The 26,800-nt window shown below is 37.0% G+C and overlaps 1 pseudogene; it reads right to left on the bottom strand.

Annotated features, from left to right (window-relative positions):
- The window catches only part of LOC147388068 (uncharacterized), a 46,117-nt pseudogene that overhangs the window by 3,558 nt on the left and 15,759 nt on the right, over window positions 1-26,800 (bottom strand).

Here is a 26,800-nt window from a genome sequence, read left to right as displayed (position 1 = left end):
AAATGCCCTGAGCACACCCCACCCTACTTTGCACACACCACTAGCACGTTTATTTTGTTGCATTGCACGCTTGCATGTCCCTTCTAGCCAACGTGGCACTAGTGCGTGGTCCTGTCTCTTCGGAGATGCGACATCATTCATGAAAACCACAACTCCAGTCACGTACCTTAGGGTGTATAAAACTGGAGTATCAGTACCGTTTGATCAGGTGACTCTGAATGATATATCGATGCACCCATGCTGGGGCGACCTAAATCTTTTGTCCTATTGTAAGCCGCACAGTCACATGTCCCTATTGCCAACGTAGTACTAGTACGTGGTCAGTCCCCTCGTGAGATGCTAAACCATTTATGAAAGCTACAACCCTAGACTTGTACCTATACGGTATATCAAAGATAATCCAAGTTCACCAATTGCATTTCTTGATCAAAATTAGTGCCTAAGCAAGATCCTGTCCTGCTGTACCTTATTGTATGAGGGGGATAGACTACGTCTATTCTAGACGAGAGGTATTTAAGAGGGGCCTTGCTCAGCATTGTGCACCACCTCTCAACTAGGGATTAAATTGGTTGCTTTTAACTTCAGAGAAGTGGGTTGGAGTTTTAGATTATCACCTAGATATTATATCAAATAAAGTCACCTTGTACCGTCTGATTGAGTATGCTCGAGAGGTATATTGGTGCACTTGGGTAAGGGTGGCCAGAAAAATTGCACGTAGTAAACCTAGAGTTTAGGAACCTTCCTATAGGTCACGACCCGAACTGACTATGGGTGTTCCCGGATTGCTCTAATAAATCTAACCAACAAGTAATTGGGTAGACCGATCCAGACCGTTCAAACTAGACTTGCAGTATCAGTCCGACCCAATGTCTGAAATGTAAGTCAATTGGCCCTATCGACAAATGGATCAAACTAATCAACATCAAACCGGTTGGACTAATTGATTTTACTTTCAAAGATTCAGACCATTTTATACCAAATAGATGCGATCCTAGGGTCAAAATTATTTTGTTTGATCAAAGGTTCTATCGCAATCAGGGGCAGACCCGTGACTAACCTTTTTCACTTTCTTGGTCATTATAGACTTATAGTGCAATTAGATTCAATATTTCCTACCAAACTAAAGCTAATCTCAAAATTTTAATCATGTGGTTAAGATTCAAACTTTCAGAATCAATGGTTAATCTTGGTGTACTTCTACTCAGGTGATAATTGGTCCCAAATGTTCTAAACTCCATCTGTACCACTTTGGGTCCATGAAAAAAGACGATTTTCTAAAGTACCATTGCCAAGTAGTCAGTCTTTGCCATAAGAAAAAATGAGTATCATGGATGAAGCTACGCTCCATTAGATTTTAGAATCTTTTCAAGCACAGATTATTTCTTCTGTCCAAACACAAATTGAATCCCTTAAAATTGAAAAGAAAAAAGATAAAGCTATAAAACCCCAGGCTGTGTTTGACCTCATCGAAGACCAAGAAGATAATGAATTACCTGTCGATCCTATCTTAGCTCATCGAATAACTCAGGTTGTAACTACTTTGAAGAATATCAAAGACCCCTACGATCTTACTCTTGAATTAGGGGCAATGACCTTGTTTCCCACTGTCCGTCTGCTAGAGAAGTTCACAATACCAGATATGGAGAAGTTTGATAGGATTTGATGCCCTAGGACTCACTTGAAATTATATGTCAGCATAATGCAATCTCAAGGTCTGAGTGAAGAACAGATGACTCAACTTTTTCAAAGAACCCCTTACAGGTCCTGTCTTACGCAGGTTAATGTCAATGGACTCATCTCGGGTAAGAACATGGCATGAATTGATGAAAGAGTTTATTAGTCGGTATTCATTCAACATGGATATTGAACTCACAAGAAGAGATTTAAAAACTACCAAACAGAAGCCTGGGGAAACCTTCACTGAATTCATTGCTTGAAACAGACCTAAAGCCGCTCAATTGTGGGATCGACCTCAAGAGAAGGAACAAGTCAAGATCATCCTCAAGATTCCCACTCCAAATTATGCCAAGTACTTGATGCCTCAATACCTTCCTACTTTTCAATCCCTCCTTAAGGCTGCAAATCAAGTTGAGGTTGCCTACTCTTCTAGACTTTTTGATAACTCGTTTCAGTCAAAATCGAAACATTTCAAACCCAGTGTCAATTCCTTAGAAGTGGCCAACCTCTTTCGCACTATCTCCTCAAGCCGCTCAGTCCTCACAAACTAAGTCGATGAGACAATTTTCCAATCTTGGAATGTCCCTTAGTTTTGCCTATCAAAAATTAATGAAAAAAAGATTGTTGACACCACTGCAACTTAAGACTTTACCTAATCCCCTCCTTCTAAACTTGGACAATGGGAAATTTTATGAATTCCATAAAATGTCCGATCATATTCTTGATAGGTGCATTATCCTCCGTCATGCTATCCAACACCTTATTGAGCAAGAAAAAGTCACCATACCCGCTCCTACTACTCCCAATGTTATGACTAACCCTTTACCTACCTTTCAAAATCAACCCCCTCCTACTCTGAACCTAATATCCATTTTCAAATTCGAATCAGTTGACTCAATTTTCTTCTTTCACCCAATTAATCCTAATAGTGCGTTCGTTCCATTCTAGAATGATCTCAACTACCTTAAGGCAGTGGCAGAACTAAATAACAGAGAAATTATTAAAGTAATGAGTTGTTCAGCATATGATAGGTTCAAATCAGAACATGAAGAGGTAGCAAAAGCTGACAAGTTCAAGTCATACATCGAAGATATCCAAAGTGGCAAAGACCTTAGAATTGTGTCATTCCATTCAGAATGATGTCCTCGTTTTAAGTCTTCTTTTTTAGCTTCAATTTTCTTTAGTCTTTAAATTCAGTTGGTTACTTTAGTTACGTTAGTTTTTTCTTAATTTTGGGCTTTCATCAAGTGTGTTAGTCTCTGTTTTTTTATTTTCAATATATAAAGAAACTTTTGATTATCATGCGTGCAATAATGATGTGAACATAAAATCTAATATGAGGAATGACTCAAAGCTCACTAATCAAACTTGATAAATATGGGAGTTAAAGAGTACACTCAAGAAGTACAAATCGGTACTACATTATCCTCAGGGAAACATGAGAGAATAATAAACTTACTTGAGAAATTCAACAATGTTCCTTCATGGTCTCATGAGGATATATTGATGGATTGTACCCAAATAGATCAAGACATAAAGTCAAGGGTGATTTTCAAAATCAAAGATTATCAATTAAGAATCATGCTGTTGAAACCATCGACAAAGGTGCTAAGACCTACAAGTAGATCTATCATGTTTTTCACCCAAGAGAGAAGAGTTCTCATTCATAAAAGAATAAAAGATTTTCTCAAGTTCTAGAAGAGTTGAATAGTCTAATATAGAAAATTCGATCATACTTGATTTCACAAAAGAAGACTGAAGAATATTCATTTTTAAAAGAAGATCGTACTCGATAAAGTAATCTAAACATCGAGTTCTTAGAATCTTGACCAAATCAATTAGTATTTCACCAAAGGAGGCCTCCTTTGGTCAAATCATTTTCTTGTTTTATCAAGAAGAAGATAACTTTCTTTAGTCCCTTGTAGTCTTTTAAAAAAATTCAATAGCCTCTTCTTTCTAAACACACCAACCAACCTCGGGAGGGAAGTCCTAGTATGAACTACGTTTTGACTTGATCCCAAAAGAAAAAGAAATATTTGGGATACGTATGCAACTTGAGAAGTTACTTCAGGTCTGGTTACGTAAAAAAATGTATTCTCTTAAAAAAAGTGTCATCCAAAAGGAAAATCCCCTATTGAAAAGTTCAAAAGAAGAGAATACCAAACTAGGGGCATTAGAAAAAATTGACAGAAAAGAAAAGAATGCCAAACTAGGGGTATTAGAAAAAAAGAGTCAAAAGATTTTATAGAAAAGAATGACAAAAAAGAGAATATTAGACTAGGGGCATTTTGGAAAGTCGAGCCTTTTATCCTTTCTTTCTAAACCATGTCCTAAGCCCACCTATTAAGTCCTTCAGAATGTTAATTAACTCGGTTAAGGTATAGGGAACCGAGAAGTTGTCAAGTTGAATATTCAAGATAATCTAGAAAAAAGAGAAGTCGGCTAAGTCGAAAACCCGAAAAGACGACTTAGGCAAAAGTTAGGGCATAACCATAAAAAAGAAAGCCGTCCTTTCGTCATCTCAGGTGTAATATTTTTTGACAATGTCAACATTAATTGGTTGAGGGAAGACTTGTCCTTCTATTTCTGTAAAGATCAAAGCTCCTCTTGTCATTACCTTCTACATGATGAATGGTCTCTCATAGTTTGGTCGAAACATTCCTCTAACGTCATCTTGCATTGGTAGAATCTTTTCAAGATAAGGTTTCCTGGCGAGAAATCCCTAGGTTTGACTTTTTCGTTGTAGGCGTGAAATATTCATTACTAATAGATCTGTCCGTGGCAAATAGCTGCAAGGCACTTCTCTTCAATCAAATTCAGTTGATCAAATAGTGCTTAAATCCATTTAGTTTCATCTAACTCTGCTTCCTTTAAGATCTGAAAGAAGGGAATCTAAACCTCGACGGGTAAGACTACTTCCATTCCATATACTAGTGTGTAATGTGTTGCCCCAATCGAAATCCTAAATGAGATTTGATAAGCGTGAAGTGTAAAAGACAACATGTCGTGCCAATCCTTGTATGTAACAATCATCTTCTCAATAATTTTCTTAATGTTCTTGTTAGCTGGCTCAACGGCTCCATTAATCTTAGGTTTATAAGGTATCGAGTTGTGATGAGTGATTTGGACATGTTTCACATCTTGATCATATCCCTATTCTTGAATTTTTTAGCATTGTCAGTTACTAATCCGCTGGGAAGCCCATACCGATAGATGATGTTGTTCTTGACAAACTTCAGGATGTTGGTTCTCATGACGTTGGCATAGGATGCAGCTTCTACCCATTTAGTGAAGTAGTCAATAGCAACTAGGATGAAGTGATGCCCATTTGCAACTTTTGGTGAGATATGTTTGATGAAGTCCATGCCCCAGAGCGAGAAGGGCCAAGTGGTCATCACATTTTGTAATTCTGAAGGTGGAGCATTGATCTTGTTGGCGTAAATCTGACATAAATGGCATTTGCAAACAAGTTGATAGTAGTCACTCTCCATTGTCGAACAATAATATCCCATTTTCATGATCTTCTTAGCTAGCATATGACCATTCATGTGGGATCCATTGGTAGGGTCCATAGACTCCACCATGCACAATCTCGATTAGTCATTTTGCTTCTGCTCCTACTATACACTGGAGTAGGACCTCGTGATACGATTTCTTGTACAAAATACCATTACTCAAGAAGAATTGACCTATCAATTTTTGAATAGTTCTTTGATCATTTGACATTGCATCTGGTGGAAGGGTTCGATCTTCGAGGTATGCCTTAATATTCGAGTACCATGACTTCTCTTCAAACTCTTCTAGTTCGACAGGTAAACAATAGGCTGGCTCATCTTGAATCCCAATCTCAATGGGATTGATTACTAAGTCTCCTTAAATACTGATCATGAAAGCTATCGTAGCTAGTGCATCTGCGAATTGATTCTTAGTTCTCGGCATGTATGTGAATGAAATACTATTAAAGCTTGAGCTTAATTCTTTGAGATACTCCTGGTAAGGGATCAATCCCTATTCTCGGGTCTTCTATTCTCCAGTCGTTTGATAAACTACTAGGCTTGAATCTCTGAATACAATAATTCCATCTACCTCGAGATCTAATGTTGCTTTCAACCCTACTATGCATTCTTCGTACTCTACCTTATTATCAGAAGATTGGAACTTAAATCTGATGGCAATTGGTAAGTGGGACCCATCCAGTGTGATCAAGACTGCCCTTATTCTGTTTCTTTTCTAGTTAGATACTCCATCGAAGTATATCTTCCAGCCTGGTTCTTCATCATCGTCCTCAATCTCGGTGAGTAGCATGACTTTGTCGGGAAAGTTTGTCTTCAATAACTCATAATCAAACAACGGGTGCTCATCTAGGTGATCGACAATGGCTTGTCCTTTGATGGTTTTTGATTGACATAGGTGATGTCAAACTTGGATAATAATAGTTGCCATTTCGTTGTGTGACCTATTAGCATTGGTTTTTCTAGCAAATACTTCAGGGGGTCCATTATGACAAGAAGTATAGTTGAGTAACTGAGCAAATAGTGACGTAGTCGTTGAGATGCCCATACTAATGCACTACAAGTCTTATCCAACATTGAATATTTTGCTTCGTACTTAATAAATTTTTTGTTAAGATAGTAGATGGCTTTTTTTTTCTATCCTGATTCATCAAGTTTCCCTAGTATGCATCCTATTGACGTTCTTACACTGAGATGTACATAAGGAGAGGTCGCCCAGGCGTGGAAGGGACCAAGACTGGTGCGTTGAGTAGATATTACCTGATCTTGTCGAAAACTTCCTGACAGTCTTTGTTTCACTTCTTTGGTGTATCCTTTTTGAGTAACTATAAGACTAGCTCACTGATAGGTATGAGTTGAGCAATGAATCGATTGATGTACTATATTCTTCCCATAAAATCCCGAACATCTCTCCCTGAAATGGGTGTCTTCATCTCGAAGATATATTTATTTTTTGTCGGATCTATCTCGATGTTTCTTCTACTAACGATGAATCCAAGTAGCCTGCCCGATGTTGCCCTGAATACACACTTAGCTGGGTTGAGCCTTAAGTTGTACTTCCTTAGCCTATCGAACAACTTTTTGAGATTTACCAAATAATCTTCCTCTATACCGAACTTAGAGATTATGTCATCTACGTAAACCTCCATTTCATTCTGGATCATATCGTGGAATAAGGCAGTTAGTGCACGTTTGTAAGTTGCCTCTGCGTTCTTCCGCCCAAATGGCATAACTTTATAGTGGAAGGTGCCCTATGGTGTGATGAATGCAGTTTTTTCCTTGTTTTCTTCTACCATTTTTATCTGGTTATAGTTTAAGAAGCCGTCAATGAATGAGAACAAGTTGTGCCCTACTGTACTATCGACTACAGTATCGATGTGTGGTAGTAGAAAATAATTCTTAGGACTAACATATTCAAGTCTCGATAGTCAACACACATGTGTACCTTCCCATCTTTCTTGGGTATTAAGACGACATTAGCTAGCCACTTGGGGTGCGTAGAAACTGTGAGGAATCCTGTTTCGAATTGTTTCATGACCTCATCTTTGACCTTGAAGGTCCATTTCGATTTCAACCTTCTCAATTTCTGTTTGATCGGCTTGCTTTTGGGAGCGATTGGCTGTTTGTGGATAACAACATCAGTGTCTAACCCAGGCATAACTCTGTATGACCATGCAAAAACGTTTTAATAATTTTGTAGGAATTTGATCATTTCTTCATTTTGCTTTTGTCTCAATAAGGCTCCAATCTTGACGATTCGTGAGTCCTCTTCGGTATCGAGATTGATTGAATTTGTATTCTCAATGTTTGGCTGAACACATTTCTCGTGACGTTCTACTAAGTATTTGATTTCTGTTGGTGGGTACTCCATTTCGTCCTCAGACTCTTCTTTTATCCGCATGAGGTCAAAGTCGAGTTCGAGATCAAAATCATACTCATCCCTTTCAAACTCTGTTTTATCTAAGTACTCATTTAATCGAGACAGATCTCTTGAAAACTATTTTTTTGATTTTTCAAAAATATCTATTTTTTGTAATTTTGAAAGTTTGTTGATTCATTTGTCTTTTAAGATGCTTTTGATTTTTGAAGAATATTTATTTATTTTTTATTTTTAATATATCTGAAATAAGTAGAACAATCATGCACATTCATTAGCAAAGATAGGGAGCCATCAAAACAGTTATTCCCCGAGGCCGAGGGCTCGTTATGGCCCTCGGGCAAATTAGATTTGTCTAACGATGTTTGTTTTAGGCCTCAGCAGCCTCAAGGGTTAACGGGAATTCTTCCCAGTTGTTTAAGACCTCCCCTTCTCTGATGGGGCGGATGAGATGGGAAAATGGTTCTTTTGATGGTTTGGAGATGACCATTACCTTCGATTAAGTGTGGTGAGGGTCGAGCATGGTCCCTCCAAAGCTTGGTGGGATGATGACTGATGCCCGATCGATGCTAATGGGGAAAGGTGATTCATTTTCTTTGCTTACAATGGATTCGATGCATGCAGGTTCTCCCGTTGTTTCTTGTAGGCTTTTGTTGGAATCCCCATTGAATAAGACATCAATACCTTCCATGAGGGAGAATTGGGACTCGACAACTAAGTCTTCTTGAATGTGCTGGGGTTTGAAACTTACTATTCTCGACTTTTTGGTTGGCTTTGTTGGTCGTTGTTCCGATAGACTGTCAGGTCTGACCTGAGATTTCAGGAAGCTAACACTGATATGAGAAACCTTTCCCAGATTCGAAACACTCGGTTCACAATTTTTCTTCCTAGTTAGTCAGAGTTCTCTCTTTTTATCGTTCATATCTTATATATCCTTTTTCGTAGGTTTGAACCCCAAATTGAAATAAGGAGTGTGCTTCTTCGCTTCGACTAGCGTGGCTTTTCTTTTTCTTTCCGGTCCTAATCCTTACCTAGGTCAGTAATCTGCCTTCTTCAAAACCGGACTAATCATCAAATTTGCCCTTGATAATTCTACTTTTACCTTCTCTTTCCCTTATTTGACATCATTAATAGCAGCAAACTGATAGGAGTGGTATAGTGCCTTGTCCTTCGTCATTTCTATGTTAATAAAGGGAATGTCCAAGGTCCTCCCAGCTAGAATCAAGTTTTCTGCTAGTATAGATATCATCATTTAGCCCATGATAAATTTGACTATTTGGTACAAAGAGGAAGGTACCACCCCAGCAATATGGATTCATGGCTGCCTAGCAGCAAGTTAAATGTCGTTAGTATTTCCATGACCTAAAACGTTACTTCGAAGGTGTAAGGTCCTATAGTGATCTGTAGGTCCACCTCTCCTTGGGAGTCCCTTCTTGAACTATCAAAACCTCGAAAAATCTTATTATTGGGTTTGACATATGACCAGTTAGCATTGAGTTTTCAAAAGGTTCCAAGATGACAGACATTGAGAACTGAACCATATCGATTAATACCCTGGCAACTATCATGCCCTTGTACATGACCATGATATTCAATTGCTCGACGTGCCCCCGCCCCTCTGGCACGAATTCACTTTCTGTGATGATGATGGTGTTGGGAGCCATAATTTAACCAATCGTTTGTTCTAACTGTACGAGTGAAGTGGTCGAAGGTACATGTGATTTTTCTAAAACTCTCAAAAGTACTTCTTGGTGTTCCTTTGATTTCTGTAGAAGACCCAAAATACTAATCTGAGCCAGCTGTTTGTTCAACTGGTCCACCATGTTATGCTCACTCTCGCAAATAAGCTTAATGAAGTATGTTTCCTCCTTATCTGTCACTTTTTCCTTTTTCATTTCCTTGTCATCTTCACCTGCCTCGCCTTTTTCCTTTTCCTTTCTTTTCTTCTCATCTACTGTTCCTTTTGCTACTTTTTATCTCTTCCTAAATACTTACCCCTTTTATTGGCGTTCTCTAACACCTCCCTACTTTTGTTATGTGACCAATGTCGACCATCATTATTTTTTCATCGCCTCTACCCCTGCTGAGGTAGTGATGGTGTGAACTGTTGGTGTCTCTATTTCTTTTGCTAGATAGATCTTGATTTTTGACCTGATGAAGGTTATCAAAGCTAATGGATTAAAGTCATGTTCTCCGAGAATAACATTTACTCTATACCCACTTCCCCATTCATTGTGAGTAGGTAAGGGGTTTTGGTTATGTTCTGTTGTTCAGGTGGGTTTGTAGGCCTATCAAGTATGAGAGCCTTCATATCTATCAGGTTCTGTACCTGATGTTTGAGTTACTAGCACTGATATGTAGAGTGCCCCGGAGCACCCATATGGAATTCACAAAACAAGCTAAGGTTTTACCGTGGTCCTTTCTCAACTTTTGGATTTTGTGGCCTTTTAACGAGATACTCTCCCCTAAGTAGGATCAGAAGTAATTCTGATAATGCCATTGATAACCTAGAAAATGCTTGTTAACTTTGTTAGGCCGTGCTTGTTGACCCTGCCTGTATTGTAGTGTTTACTATGCGATTGGTGAAGGGTTTGCTCCAAATGGGTTTTGAGGTGCGGAGGTCCAAGTTGGTAGAGGCATTGGAGCCCATGAGGTTGACGGAGCTTGCGATCTAGGTGTTGGTGTCGGGATGAACGAGGTCGGTTTGGTTGTACGTTGTTGACTTGTGTTTCTTCTCTCTTCTTTACCACTGGCATTGGCTTTCTTTGAGAGGGGATCTCTAGTGTTGTCCTTAGGCTTGTAAAATTAAATATCAGACCGGTTCGGATCTCATCCTCAACCCGATCTACTACTTGCACCAGATTTGAGAAGATGCTTATAGTATGTCCCATTATATGAGTATAAAAGGCATGCCTAGTATTGAGATGAACGTGGTGTTCATTTCTTGCTTAGTCATCACAGGCCTTACTTGTGAAATAGACTCTCGTCACCTCTGGGCGTATTCTTTCACAATTTTCCTCTATTTTCGTGTCCTATTGTCCTTATTGTTATGGTCCAGACCCACATTTGTGTTGAACCTATAATTGTACCAGAACATTTCTTCCAAGCCTTGCCAATTTTTGATGAGCATGTGATCTAGTCTTGAAAACCATTTGAAGGTTGGCACCATTAGGCTTCTTTGGAACAGTTGTACCCATAACCTGTCATATTTTCCATATTGGCACATAGATCCATTGTACAACTTCAAATGCGACAGAGGACACCCCATCCCATTGTATTTCTCGAATTTCGGATACTTGAATTTGGCTGACAATTGTGCATTAGGATAGAAGTAGAGGTCCTTAAACTAAGTTCCATTCATAGTGTTAAGGCATTTGATTCTTCTCATTTCTTCCTAAATCGGCTCGATTTGTTGTGCCTTTTTTTTATCTGTTATGCTTTTGGCCTATGTGTCCCTATACTCGCATTCGTTATCAGGAATGACCATAGGGGGTGGTCGATTCTACGAAATGTAAAGCGGGGTCCCTTGGTATCCAAGCACTATGGGTAGCAAGGTGGTTTGTGATCCTTGTGAAAGTTGATCAGGTGGATCCTGGTTTGACCCTAACGCATGGTATTGCATTGTCTGGGCCTTTATGAAGCAGACATTAGCTAACACGACACTCAACATTTTTTCTTCCCTCTCAGTAGTTTTCAATAATGTTGTGATCCTTATATCAATATCTGACATCTCGACCGTAGTTGGCAGTGGTGCTTCAGAGGTAGTCATGGTAGCAGTTGAAAATCTAAGAAAATATGGAGGCACCTCTAGCTATTTGTATTTCTTTTGTTTGGCACCTATGGGTACAGAAGACTAAGCATTGCTATCTTGTTTACAAAAAAGAAAATGTATAATGTTATATTAGGTCGAATAAAGTTATTTATTATAAAGCTGTAGACACCCCATTTTTGCACTCACCTGATTAATCAACACGTCAACCCGATTTCGACAGTTTCCAATGATGGATGGTTATTCCAATGCTCTATTTGGTTACTAGATGTGTTTAAGAAATTCGAATGAGGTATCTCGAACTAATAAAATTGTAGAAACTACATTACGCTAGGAAAATATAACCTCAAAAACATAGAAATCATCATCTTAAAGACAAAAAAAAACTTTACGATAAAAATCACTAAAAAATGACCAAATTACCAAAATACTCCTAACCTCAAAATATCCCTAGAGCCTACATTACGCTTAGAAGAACCCTTTTAAAACACATAAAACAATAAATTGAAATCAAATAAACTATTTCGCCAATTTTCACAAAATTTGATAAAATTATGAAAATGCCCCTCATAAAGTTCATGACCATTTCGCACAAAAAATTTCATAAATGACACAAACCAATATTTCCATTGAGTTCCTTATGAAAAAACATCTTGGAACATTGAAAAATGACTTAAAATGCAAAAAGTCCTCTCCGAGGGCAAAACGATAATTTTATAATTTTAATAATTAAAAATTCTGAAATTAATAATTAAAATATTAATTAATGCAAAGTGTATTCCTAATTAAAATTAAATTCAATCAAGTAAAACTTAAGTCAAAATCCTAAAATCAAGTTAATCAAGTAAGACTAAAGTCAAAACCTTAAATTCTAGTAAATCAAGTGAGACTTAAGTCAAAACCCTAAAAGAATTCTAATTAAGCTCTAAAACTATCTAAAAAAACATAATTAAACTCTAAAACTATCTAAAAAAACATAATTAAACTCTAAAACTACCAAAAAAAAACATAATCTAACTCTAACTTTATCTAAAAAGTTCTTAAAAAATCTATAAATAGGGGTTTCTACAACCTATTTTGGTATCCAAGAGAAAACCCTAGAAAAAATAGGTCAATGAGCCTCCCCAACCTCCCCAAAACCCTAATTTTGAAGCTCTAACTCCTTACCTAACATCCATACCCCAATTTTAGCTCAAAAAATACCTAAAAACCCTTCAAAAATCCCAGAAATCTATAAATAAATATAAAAAAATTTAGATCTAAGGAGGTGGTACTTCGTCTTGAAAATCTGAAGTGAATCCCGTGACAGAATGAAACGAGGAGTGCTGCACGAAGAGCTGTTTTATCAGATCTGAGGAAACAAAATCGTTGCGTTTGTAAAGGTAATTTTTTTTTTATTATTAGGTATTTTTAGCATTGCAGTTTAATTTGAGAAAAGTAAAGACCGGCATTTGTAGGGCGGGATTGGTGCCTAACACCTTCCAACCCCGTAACATGATCCTCGGATCCCTATTTTCTTTCGTACATTAGTGTTATTTGCCTTTTAGAGTCAAAGTTCGGTTCCTAGACCGTAATAATAAGGTGGCGACTCCAAAACCTTCAAAAGTCAAAAGTGGATCAGCGCATCCTGCAGATCGAGGGGGCTTTCAATAGCGACTCTACTGGGGACTATTGAGGATCAAACTTGAAAAGTTCCAAGTATGGGAGCATTGCCAAATCGACCAAGTTTTTATTGTATTTTATTTTGATTTATTTGTTCAGTTAGTTTGGCTTGATTGTAGATCATTTGTTTGATTTTCGAGTATTCTTGTTTGTTTGTTTGCTCTATGATCTAATCAAGGGTCACTTGTGATGATCTTAAATAATTCAAGATTTCAAAGATTAATAAGAAAATGATAGAATGATGGTGGTTGGGATGAGAAGAATGTTTTTCTTATAAAAAAAAAAACAGTACTTAAGCATGGTGCTCCGATAGTGAAAATGTTTTTTTTTTCTCTCTTTCTATCTTATTCTCCATATGTATGTTGAAAGGGGCAACAAAGAGAGATGCTTCTCTCTCTCTCTCTTTATCGACTCTCGTTAATGGCAATTTCGAGAATTCTAATTTGAATTTTAATAATCTCAACAATGGCGTCGAAACATCTCATAAGGTTTACTTAGAATACCAATCTGTAAATCTGGAATTGTTGTTGAATGAAGGTTGGGACAGCAATGTTAAAATATTTTTACAGAACATTTTAGTGTGAATTAAGTCTGGACACCTATTAATAAAACGTAGAGCTCATCGAGTAGATTAATTTAGAACCTGAATTCATTCAATTTCATTTTCGGGAGCCTTGGATATCATCGATGTAAGTTCGGATTAATTTGTAAATCTTGAATTGTTGCTGAATGAAGGTTGGGACAGCAATGTTAAAACGTTTTTATAGAACATTCTAGTGAGAATTAAGTCTGGGCACCTATTAATAAAATGTAGATCTTATCTAGTAGATTAATCTAGAACTTGAATTCACTCAATTTCATTATTGGGAGCCATGGATATCATCGATGCAAATTCGGATTAAACTGTAAATCTGGAATTGTTGCTGAATGAAGGTTAGGACAGCAGTGTTAAAATGTTTTTACAGAACATTCTAGTGAGAATTAAGTCTGGGCACCTATTAATAAAATATAAATCTCATCGAGTAGATTAATCTAGAACTTGAATTCACTCAATTTCGTTATCGGGAGCCTTGGATATCATTGACGGAAGTTCTGATTAATCTGTAAATCTGGAATTGTTGCTGAATGAAGATTGAGATATCAATGTTAAAATATTTTTATAGAACATTCTAGTGAGAATTAAGTCTGGGCACCTATTAATAAAATGTAGATCTCATCGAGTAGATTAATTTAGAACTTTAATTCACTCAATTTTGTTATCGGGAGCCTTGGATATCATCGATGCAAGTTCGGATTAATCTGTAAATCTGGAATTGTTGCTGAATGAAGGTTGGGACAACAATGGTAAATATTTTTACAAAACATTCTAGTGAGAATTAAGTCTGGGCACCTATTAATAAAACGTAGATTTTATCGAGTAAATTAATTTAGAACCTGAATTCACTCAATTTCGTTATCGGGAGCCTTGGATATTATCGATGCAAGTTCGGATTAATCTGTAATCTACAATTGCTGCTGAAAGAAAGTTGGGACAGCAATGTTAAAACATTTTTATAGAACATTCTATTCAGAATTAAGTCTAGGCACCTATTAATAAAACGTAGATCCCATCGAGTAGATTAATTTAAAACCTGAATTCACTCGATTTCGTTATCGGGAGCCTTAGATATCATCGATGCAAGTTCAGATTGTATTTTTCTAATTCACAGAAAATCTGAATTTATCTAGTGTTAACACAGTTAATGTTCCTGATTTATTTTGTGAGAGCGAGCTCATTTGGCACTAGGATCTTTCTCTTTAATTTTCTTCTAGGATGTGTTTATAGTTTTTTTTTTATAATTTAAAAATAAAAAAATAAAAAAAAAAATAAAAAAAGGGTTTATCGCTCCATATCCCTACAACCATCATTCTATCATCAATTCAATATTTGTTAGAATCTTGATTTATGTTGGATCATCTAAAGTGATCCTTGATGAACCATAGATACAAATATTGGATCTGATTGAGTATTCCTTGTGCTATACTGATTAATCGCTTATCTGACATGCCATGATATTGTTTGATATATATTTTTTGTGTGCATACCTTGGTCTTAATTTTTGATGCTATGGGATATCCATATTTTGTGGTTTGATATGGTCCACAGACCCATTGATTTGAAAAAAATGCCCCGGGCACACCCCACCCTATATTACACACACCACAAGCACGTTTACAGTTTTGCACACTTGCATGTCCCAATATAGCCAACATGGCACTAGTGCGTGGTCCGATCTCTTTGGAGATGCGACGTTGAAAGTACCCTCGATCCATCGGGTATGCGGATCCGTTTTTGACCGTTGAGGTTTGGGAGTCGTCACCTAGTTATTACGGTCTAGGAACAGATCATTGACTCTAAAAATAAAGACAACTAATCTACGAAAGAAAATACAGGTCCGGGGATCACGTTACGGGGTTGGAAGGTGTTAGGCACCAACCCCACCCGACAAACGCCGGTCTCTACTTTTCCCAAATAAAATTACATTGCTAAAATCTAAATAAAAAATATATTTACCTTTCCGAACACAACGGTTTTCTTCCCTCAGATCTGATAGAACAGTTCCTCGTATAACACTCCTCGCCTCAATTTGTCAGCGGATTCGCTTCGGATCTCTAAAATAAAGTACCTCCTTCTGAATTTTTTTTGTGGATTTCTGACTGTTTTTAAAGGATTTCTAGGTATTTTTTAAGTTAAAGTTGAGGTATGGATGTTAGGTAAGGAGTTAGGGCTTCAAAATTAGGGTTTATGGGAGGCTAAGGAAGCTTTTTGACCTACTTTTCTTAGGATTTATTTTTTGATACGAAAATAGGTTGTAGGGACCCTTATTTATAGATTTTTTAAAGTACTTTTTAGGAAAAGTTAGTGTTTAATTATAATTATTTTAAATAGAGTTAATGTTTAATTAGAATTATTTTTAAATAGAATTAGTGTTTAATTAGAATTACATTAGATAGTTTTATAGTTTAATTAGAATTTTATTAGATAGTTTTAGAGTTTAATTAGGTTTCTTTTAAATAGTTTTAGAGTTTAATTAAATTCTTTTAGATAGTTTTTGAGTTTAATTAAAATTCTATTAGGGTTTTGACTTTGGTCTTATTAGATTGATTTAGGATTTTGATTTAAGTCTCACTTGATTGACTTGACTTTAAGATTTTGACTTAAGTCTTAATTGATTGACTAGAATTTAGGGCTTTGACTTAAGGCTTACTTGATTGACTTGACTTTAGGATTTTGACTTAAGTCTTACTTGATTGGCTTGAATTTTAATTAGAATTTCTCTTTACATTAATTAATGTTTTAATTATTAATTTAAAAATTTTAATTATTAAAGTTGTATTACCCTCGGAAAGGACTTTTTGCGTTTTAAGTCATTTTTTAATGTTCCAGGATGTTTTGGAATCGATTTTTCGTAAGAAATTCAATGGGAATATTGGTTTTTGTCATTTATGAAATTTTTTTTGCGAAATGGTCGTGAACTTTATGAGGGGCATTTTCATAATTTTGTTGAATTTTGTGAAAATTGGCAAAATGGTTTATTTGATTTCAATTTGTTATTTTATATGTTTGAAAGGGTTTTCCTAAGCGTAATGTAAGCTCTAAAGATGTTTTGAGGTTAGGGTTATTTTGGTAATTTGACCATTTTTTGGTGATTTTTATCGTAAAACTTCTTTTTATCTGTAAGATGGTTTTTACAGTTTTGTTAGTTTGAGATATCTCATTCGAATTTTTGAAACATATCTAGCAACAAAATATAGCAATGGAATAATCATCCATCATTGGGAACTGTTGCAATTTGGTTGATGAGTTGATTAATCAGGCGAGTAAAAAAATGGGGTTTCTATAGATGCCCCTCTTTGGCAGAGGGTTGAAGCAAACTAGATAGCAAATCTATTTTGGTAGATAGTGCGATATCCGAATACCAAAGCTAGTGACAATTCATTTTACAGCCTGATTTAGCAATTTGTCAAGATGTTTACATCCTTGAAGATAAAACTCTCCTCGAACTAAAAAGTTGTCAAGTCCTTGAGCGCGAACTCTCACTGACGACGTCAGATCCTTGAATTTAGAGAATTCTCCCTGACTAAAAAGTGCAAGTGTGAGTGTGTGTATTGTGTGAAATTGAGTAAAAATTGAGCATAATCTGGGCATAAACTGAGTATAATTCCGAGAAAACATTAGGTAGTATCTGAGTATAATTCTGAGAAAGTCCTCAGCGGCATCTGAGCATAATCCAAGTTAACCCTTGGCGGCAACTGAGCAAAATCCAAGTTGACCCTTGGTGGCAACTGAGCAAAATCCAAGTTAACCCTTGGCGGTAACTGAATAAAATCCAAGATAAACATTGGGGGCAACTGAGCAAAATCCAAGATAATCCTTGGCGGCATTTGAGCAAAATCCAAGATAACCCTTGGCAGCAACTGAGCAAAATCCAAGATAACCCTTGGCGGCATTTGAACAAAATCCAAGATAATCCTTGGCAGCAACTGAGCCTTGACGACAACTGAGCAAAATCCAATTTAACCCTTAGCGACAACTGAGCAAAATCCAAGTTAACCCTTGGCGGCATTTGATTGAGTAAAACTGGCTGAGAAATGAATGAATCTTGGACAAAATGAATGAATCTAGAGAAGAATGATTAAAATGAATCTGGGTAAAAGTAAAAATGAATCGGAGAACGAATAAATAAATCTGGAAGATAATGAATCTGGAAGAGAATGAATCTAGAAGAGAATGATCAAATCTAGGAATGAATGGATCTGGAAAAGGATTAATGAATCTAGGAATGAAAAAATGCATTATCTCTTGCTCTAGGTAAATGAGTTATTCTCTGAGCAGAAAATCAAAATATGAGATCAAGAACGCTTTTGTTTGAACCTCCAGGTTTTCTTTTTCAAAAGTTTCATGAATTTAAAACCTGAGTTTTTATTTCTTTTGAACCTCAAGGGTTTTTCAAAAAATTGTTATCAAGAGGGTAACCTTAAGTTTAGGATTTCTTTAATCTTTTAGGATTAACATTGCTCAACCTTAAAAATAAAATGCCCCTAATTTTATTGAAGATTACCACAAACGCAATAAAGATCCAACTTTTAATTTTAATTAATTTTATTGAAGATTTTGAGTCAGGCTCAAGAACGAAGTATTTCTTTTTGAGACTCATCATAAAATTCACCATTCTCTCCTTTGGTTCACTTGGGGAAGTAAAAAATTTTCAGATCGATCGTAGACAAGATACTTGTGGCTTCTGAGTCTGTGCCTAGTTTAAGCTAAGTATTGAACTTGATTATTCAGACTTCTGATATTTCAGCTCGGACTGCTCTTAGCTTTTTAACTCCCCGAAGATTTTTTATGTTTTTCTTTGTTACTCTAACTTTTGCCTAGATTGCCCTTTCAGGTTTTCAATCTAGCAAGCATGCTCTTGCTTTTGCCTAGATCCCCTTTTCAGGTTTTCAAACTAGCGAGCTTTTTTGTTTTTCTTTACTCTGATTGTTGCCAAGACCGTTCTTTCAGATTTTCAACCTTGCGAGCTTGCCTTAATTTTTATCTAAGTCGCCCTTTTCGGGTTTTCAACCTAGCATGCTTTTTTTCTCTTTTTTTTTTTTCTTTTTTTCCTTATGGAATTGTTGTCTGATCATGCTTTACTATCTTCCTTGACTTTTCACACGGTACTTAAGAGGACTTTAAACTTAGTCACTAAGTTTAATAGATACTCATGATAAGGTTTCAACTTTTCATCCCTAATCTTCTATTTTTCCAATGACTGATGTATAACCAAAGTTGAATCCCCGAATACTTCAATTTCTGTAACGCCGAGATTCAAAGCAACTTCCAGCCCTGCGATGCATGCCTCATATTCAGCTATGTTACTAGTGTTAGAAAAGACTAATTTAATAGCGATAGGAATGTGGCATCCTTCAAGAGAAAATAGAACTGCCCCTATTTCATACCCATTTTGATTAACGGCCCTGTCAAAGTATAGCTGCCATGTTTGATTCTACGGTTCTTCTTCAACATGCAAGATATTCTCATCTGGGAACTGATTAAAAGCCCGTGTTCCTTCTACTATCGGATAATCTGCCAAGTATTCTGCCACAGCTCTTCCCTTGATAGATTTCTGCGTAACATGCGTGATGTCAATTCTGATAACAACAACAACCATCGTGTGGTTCTCCCTGTCAGTGCCGATTTCTTGAAGAGATATTTGAGAGGATCTATCTGAGATAACAAGATAACTGAATGAGATAGCATATAGTATCGGAATATCTGAATAGCCCATACTAGTGCCAAACAAATTTTTTCTAGGGCTAAATGCTTTCGTTCATATTCTAACATCTTTTTACTGATAGAGTAGATAGCTATTTTTGTGCAATTACCTTTGTCATACTGTGCAAGAATACATCCCATAGCTTATTCTGTGACTGACAGATAAAGAAGAAGTAGTTCACCCGGTGTAGGTGGAACCAAAATTGGTGGGTTCAAGAGATATTCCTTGACTTGGTCGAAAGCCTTTTGACATTGTTTATTTCAAACTGTTGGTTCATTCTTCTTGAGAAGCTTAAAGATAGGTTCACAGACGTTGGTGAGTTGAGCGATGAATCCGCTAACATACTGGATTCTACCTAAAAAACCTCGAATCTGCTTTTCAGTCTCAGGCGATGGCATTTCTTGGATAGCTTTAATCTTCACAAGGTCTATTTCGATCCCTCTTTGACTGACCACAAATCCCAATAATTTTCCAGCAGTTACTCCAAATACGCATTTCTGCAGGTTGAGATGGAGTTGATACTTTTGAATCCTTGTGAGAAACTTTTCTAATGCAGCAACGTGCTCCAGTCGATCCTTAGATTTGACTATCATATCATCTTCATAGACTTCGACTTACTTATGTATCATGTCGTGCCGTAAAGTCGTGACTATTTTTTGATAGGTGGCTTCACCATTCTTCAAACCAAAAGGCATAACCTTGTAGAAAAAGATTCCCCATTGTGTGATGAAGGACATTTTTTGCATATCCCGAGGATACATTTTTATCTGATTGTACCCTGAAAAACCATCCATGAAGGACAACAAAGCGTTTCCTGCCGTACTATCTACTAGAACATCTATATGTGGTAAAGGGAAACTATCTTTTGGACTCGCTTTGTTTAGGTCTCTAAAGTCCATACACATTCTGACTTTTCCATCCTTTTTAGGCACCGAGACGACATTAGCAATCCACTCGGGGTACTCCACTACTTCTGAAAATCCAACGTTAATCTGCTTCGTAACTTCTTTTTTAATTTTTAGAGTCCATTCCGGCTTCATGCTTTGAAGTTTCTGCGTAACTGGTCGAGCATCAGGATATAATGGAATTTGATGTTGAACAATATCTGTGTTTACGGAGCATATCCTCATAAGACCACGCGAACACGTCTTTGAACTTTTTGAGCAAGTCTACTATCCCTTTGCATTTATCAAGAAATAAGGTGATCCCAATCCGAATCTCTGGAGGACTTCCTTTTGTTCCGAGGTTGATAACCTCTACTTCCTCTATTAGAGGTTGAGCCCGACGTTCATTTTCTTGTTCAAGTAATTTAATTATTTTAAGGGGGAGGTTCTTTATCAGAAGATTAACCTCAAAAGTCAGATTATTAGTTAAATTATCATTATGCTCAGGGTAATCAAAAATTTCTTTCATTTCATTAAAAAGAGATGGGGTAACATGACTCATTGCAGACTTAATAGACTCACTTGACTCAGCAGGAAAAACATACTCACTAGAAATAACAAACTCGCTTGACTCAGCAGAAACAACTAACTTTCTTGACTCAACAGAAATAAAGGACTCATCAGACACGTCAGACTGAACAAAACTAAAGGGACTGACAGACCCAGTCTTGAAGTGTAGCACATGACTAATTACATGATAATTAGAGATACACCCAACATCGGGTTTGATTACAGATTGAGGATTTAGGATCATCTTCTCAACTGACAACACTAGTACACTGTGATCTTCAATGAATAACTGATAATTATTGAGGGAGTCCAGATTGAGCTGCCAGTCTTCAACTTTCTTTTCTTCAACTTCTATGCTTACTTCCTTTTCAGGCCATTCCATGCCAAAGAAGATTTCAAACCCCGATAATCGAGTTCTGGGAACCCACAATAACGGAAGTCTTCTTCTTTTTTCACGAGATAGCCATTAATGGTCTTACGATAAGGCTTCATTTTAATCAGATCCGTGGTGCGTCTTTGCCTTTTTGCAACTGTCTTGTCCCGTTTTGTCTTCTAGTATTAGGCCCAATCTTTTTTAGTAGGCTTATACCCTAGCCTGAATGTGTCGATGACTTCTTTAATCACTGGTGCTTCTTTGATACCTTGTTGCTTGCGACCTAGGCCCATACCCAGAAAAACCTCATTTTCTTGAACATGTTAGCCATACAACAATTGGATATATTGTTCTTTCACGGAGTGATCCCATTGAACTGAGCAAATCTTCTCAAATTCAAACCTGGTAAGCTCTATCACCGGTTGTTCTGGCTGAATCTCAAGCAACGACTCATTCTTAGCTTTAGTACTGTTTACTATTCCTATAATTTAAGCATCTCCATGGAGAGTTATCACTAGCCCATCCTTGATAAACTTGACCTTCTGGTGCAGCATGGAAGGGATGGCTTTGATCTGGTGTAACCATGGTCTCCCTAACATTAAATTGGAAGAACACTGGATATCAATAACCTAAAAGTCTACAGGAAATTCAGCTATGCCTATGTACAATCGAAGGTGCAAAATTCTCAATACATCCCTCTTGGTGTTATCATAGGCCCTAACACCTTGATTAGTAGGCTTGAGATCTTCAGCCTTAAATCCGAGACAGGTAGCAGTTTTTAAAGGGTAGACATTCAATGCACTTCCATTGTCAATTAAAACTAGAGGTACCCTCATCCCATTACAATCGATTGTGATGTGCAAAGGCTTAGTGTGGCTTGCTCCTTCCTTTGGGAGATCTGAATCTGAAAAGGATAGGATATTCTCTACATAAGTTGCCCCTACTATATTGGCCAGCTGATCTGAAGAAGTATCGAGGGAAACTTGGGCTGTATTTAATGCTTTGAGAACGGCCTCCCTATGAGTAGTGGAAGCCATGAGTAAACCCCAAACTGAGATATTGACCCCTGATTTCTTCAATTGCTTGATCACGGAGTCATCTTCTTCGATATTCTCTTTAATGGGATTTATTTCTTTTCTCACCAAGATTTTAGGATTGTCAACTCGAAGTTCTGGTGGATTAAAGAATCTTCTTCCTCGGGTCATATGTCTAACTTCATCACACGAGAGGGAGAATAAGTCATCTTCTTCAGTTAACAAGTATGGATCTTCATCTATCAAAGATACAGGGCTTTTCGGGTTCATTTGAGCCAATAGGTAACTAGTGAATGCGGGGCTACTGTAGCGAGGTGAGGATAAACAATACGTATCATCCGAGGTTAGATCAAATGGTTCATAGTTTGTGGTGAAAACCTCATCAGTGAAAGCTATCACGGCAATGAGGTAACTAGACAGTTTAACTTGGATTGGATGGATAAGAGAGACGAGATCGAACAGTAATGGGGTGTGAAAAATCATGTTCAGGGTTGGTGGAGGTTGATAGGTGGGTAGTGGATTAGTGGTGGCATTTGGCAATATTGGGTTGTGGATTATAAACCAAAAGATAACTTTGCTCTAATTTTTGCCTAAGAGAAACACAAATGGGGACTCTAGATCATAGCTTCCAATGAAAAACTGATTAAATATTTTTACTAAGTGCTTAAAGATACAAGCTAAGATTTTGAGCAAAATACAACAAAGTTGCCAACCAAAAAAAAAAAATTTTTTTTAAAGAAGAAAATAATAAGTGGAAATCCGACCCATACACTCCCAAACTTAAACATTATATTGTCCTCAATATTTCAACATATACATGCAAAGGTAAAATTGAAATTGACAAAATGAAATGAAGTGGGTTAGATAGCACCTGAGAAAGACCCTATAGTCCTGTTGATATTTAACACACTATCCCCTGAAACGTGTGGGCTGCCTCCCAAAAGCGCTAAGTTTAACATCTTTAGCTACATAAAAACTTTGTTAACTTTGATAGACGGGGTCATCAAGGAAAAGAACTTCCTCCTGCGGAACATACTCGAGAAAAGGTTTGAGACTTGGCCATTCACTTTGAAAGTGGATCCGTCCTTAGGATTAAAGACTTCAACAGCACCATGGGGATAGACTATTTGGATAATATATAGGCCAATCCATCGAGACTTAAGTTTTCCTGGAAAAAGGTGGAGTCTGTTATCATACAACAAACCTCTTTGATTATGAATGAAATTCCTCCTAAGAATATGCCTATCGTGAAAGAATTTGATACGTTCTTTTGTACCTTTTGGCACAATCATATGAGTCATTTCTAATCTCTTCTAACTCGTCTAGTTGTAACTTTCACTTCTTACCGGCTTTATCAAAATCAAAGTTGAGGCGCTTGATCGCCCAATATGCACGATGCTCGAGTTCTACAGGGAGATGACATGCCTTACCAAAAAATTAACCGGTAAGGAGACATCCCTATGGGTGTCTTGAATACGGTCCTATAGGCCCAAAACACTCAATCTCGAAGGCCAATCTTTCCTTGAAGGATTGACTATTTTTTCTAAGATAGTCTTTATTTCTCTGTTAGAAATTTTCACTTGTCCACTTGTTTGTAGGTGGTAAACTGTCGCAACCTTATGTGTTATGAGGTATTTCTTCATCAACGCAGTAAAGATCTTATTGCAAAAATGTGAGTCACCATCACTTATGATAGCTCATGGAGTACCGAATCTTGAAAAAATCGTTTTCTTAATAAATTTTATCACAACCTTGTGATCATTAGTTCTACATACCACAGCTTCAACCCATTTTGACACATAGTCAATGGTAACTAGGATGTATTGGTAACCCTGGAAGATAGGAAAGGGTCCCATGAAGTCTATATCCCACACGTCAAAAATTTCGATGATCAGGATAGGATTTTAAGGCATTTCATTTCTCTTGGAGATTTTTTCTAATCTCTGACATCTATCACAAGATTTGCTAAACTCATGGGACATCACGAAAAATACTAGGCCAAAAAAAACCGCATTTTTAAGATTTTCATGACGGTCTTCTTACCACTGAAATGCCCTTCACAGGCATGATTATGGAAAAATTCTAGGATATTGACTTACTCACAGGTTGGAATACAACGTCTAATGATTTAATCGGGACAATACTTAAATAAGTATGACTCATCCCGAAATACCATTTTGTTTTCGACAAAAGATGAAGTTTTTCTTGGCTAGTCATTTCGATTGGGAATTGACCTATAACTAGGTAGTTGATAATGTCCGCATACTATGGAGCATTGGCTTGAAAGCTTTGAATAAGTTTTTCATCGGGAAAGGATTCAGAGATGGGTAAGGACTCCTCAGATGGTTTGTTAACTATCCTAGACAAGTGATCAGTTACAACATTTTCTTCCCCTTTTTTGTCTCGGATCTAGAGATCAAACTCTTGTAGAAGTAGAATCCAACGGATTAATCTTGCTTTAGCATCTTTCTTTGACAGAAGATACTTCAATGTTGTGTGATTTGTGTAGATCACGACTTTAGATCCTATGAGGGAGGGGCAGAATTTTTCAACGGCATAGACCACTGCTAGCATTTCCTTCTCTGTTGTAGAGTAGTTAAGCTGAGCATCGTTAAGGGTTTTACTAGCATATTGAATAACTCGGACTTGAACTTATTGAACGCATAGAGACATGACTCTAAAAAGTCAAAAGGAACATCCTTTCCCAATAGCTCACATAAAGGCTTCGAGATTTTCCTGAAATCTTTAATGAATCTTTGATAGAAACCTGCATGACCTAAGAATGACCTAATTTGTTTGACCGTTATAGGAGGTGGTAATTTTTCGATTAGACTTACCTTCACTTTATCTACCTCAATCCCCTTAGCAGAAATAATGTTCCCTAGCACAATCCCCGATGTTACAATGAAATGACATTTTTCCCAATTGAGGACTAGATTGACCTCTTTGCAACGTACAAGGACCAAAGTCAAGTAATGAAGACATTCCTCAAAACTTGATCTGAAAACTGAAAAATCGTCCATTAACACTTTGAGATATCTTTCTAGCATGACGAAAAATATACTCATCATACACTGTTGAAAAGTAGTGGGCGCATTGCACAATCCAAAAGGTATGTGACGATACGCAAAAGTTCCAAAGGGACAGGTAAAAGTTGTTTTCTCTTGATCGATTGGAGCACCAAGTATCTGGTTGTACCCGGAATAACCATCTAAGAAGCAATAGTAAGAATGTCCTGTTAGACGCTCTAACATTTGATTAATGAAAGGTAAGGGGAAATGATCCTTGGAGTCATTGAGTTGAGTTTCATATAATCGATACACACTCTCCATCTATTTTGGACTCGAGTGGAGATTAATTCGTTGTCTTGGTTCACTACCATAGTGATACCAGATTTCTTATGAACTACTTGTATAGGACTCACCCAACGACTGTCAGAGATAGGATAGATAATACCCGCATCTAGCAATTTGATCACTCGACATGGGAAGGAACAAGATTGGATGTGCGCACAGGAAGACTTTCAGTTTTTGCGTGCCACCATACGGAATCTAAGAGTAGAACGTATTCAAACAAAGTATTGACTTCGCTTATAGACTCTTCTACGTCCAAGTCAAGGCCAAAGTGAGCCAAACATTTTGTTAAGGGATTAGAGTACCCTAACTCTTGATATGTTTGATTGACTAGCATATCTATCATGTTCACTTCCTCTATACCATCATCTACATCAATTCCTTGAAAATTGTAGAAGACGTTCAGTTTCACTTTCATATCCCTAAATGCTAAAGTCATAATCTCGTTTGTACAATGAATGACTGCATCAAACGTAGCTAAGAATGGATGTCCTAAGATGATAAGAAAATGACTGTTCGAATTGATGACTGGCTCTGTGTCTAAGACAACAAAATCAACAGGGAAATATAAATCTTTGACTTAACTATCGCGTCCTCAACTATACCCTTTGGAATTTTTATGGACCTATCGGCTATACTCAACGTGATATCGGTGGGTTTCAAAACCCCCAAACCCAATTGTTTATAAATCAAATATGGTTAAAGGTTCACACTGACCCCTAAGTCTAAGAGACATTTTTCGACCACTTGATTTTCAATATGAATGAATATTGTCAAACATCCAGGATCCTTAAATTTTGGTGCAATCGTTTTTGGATGAACAAAGAAGCTTGGGTTGCCATGATGGCTTCCCGAGAAAATGGTGTTTTTCTTTTAGCTATGGTCAAATCCTTTAGAAATTTCTCATTAGAAGGTATCTGCTTAATGGCATCTAGGAATGGGATATTGATATGCAAATTTTGGAAAACTTCTTAGACACCCTCAAATTGCTTATCCTTTTTAGAATCTCTAAGGCGATGGAAAAATGAAGCTTTTGCAATCGATAAAATGATGGGAGGATTTTTCAAATCTTTCTCCTTCTCTTTTGGAGACTCTATGACTTCTTTCTGAACTTTGTCTTTCTCTAGGAATTTTTCTCCCTTGTCAATAGGTTGGACCTTTTTGTCTACCTTCTTTCTCGAAAGCAAAGTGTGGATAGCCTAGACTGAGTCTTGTGGAGCTCCAGAATGGCTTCCTACTTAGTATTGACCTTTAGATTCGTTTGGAATCAAAGGTTGACCTCTAGGG

This window comes from Akebia trifoliata, chromosome 13, assembly GCF_017979445.1.
Source record: "Akebia trifoliata isolate Shusen 1 chromosome 13, ASM1797944v1, whole genome shotgun sequence".
NCBI lineage: Eukaryota > Viridiplantae > Streptophyta > Magnoliopsida > Ranunculales > Lardizabalaceae > Akebia > Akebia trifoliata.
The sequence above is the reverse complement of the archived record's forward strand: the minus strand, read 5'-3'. Positions and strand labels throughout refer to the sequence as shown.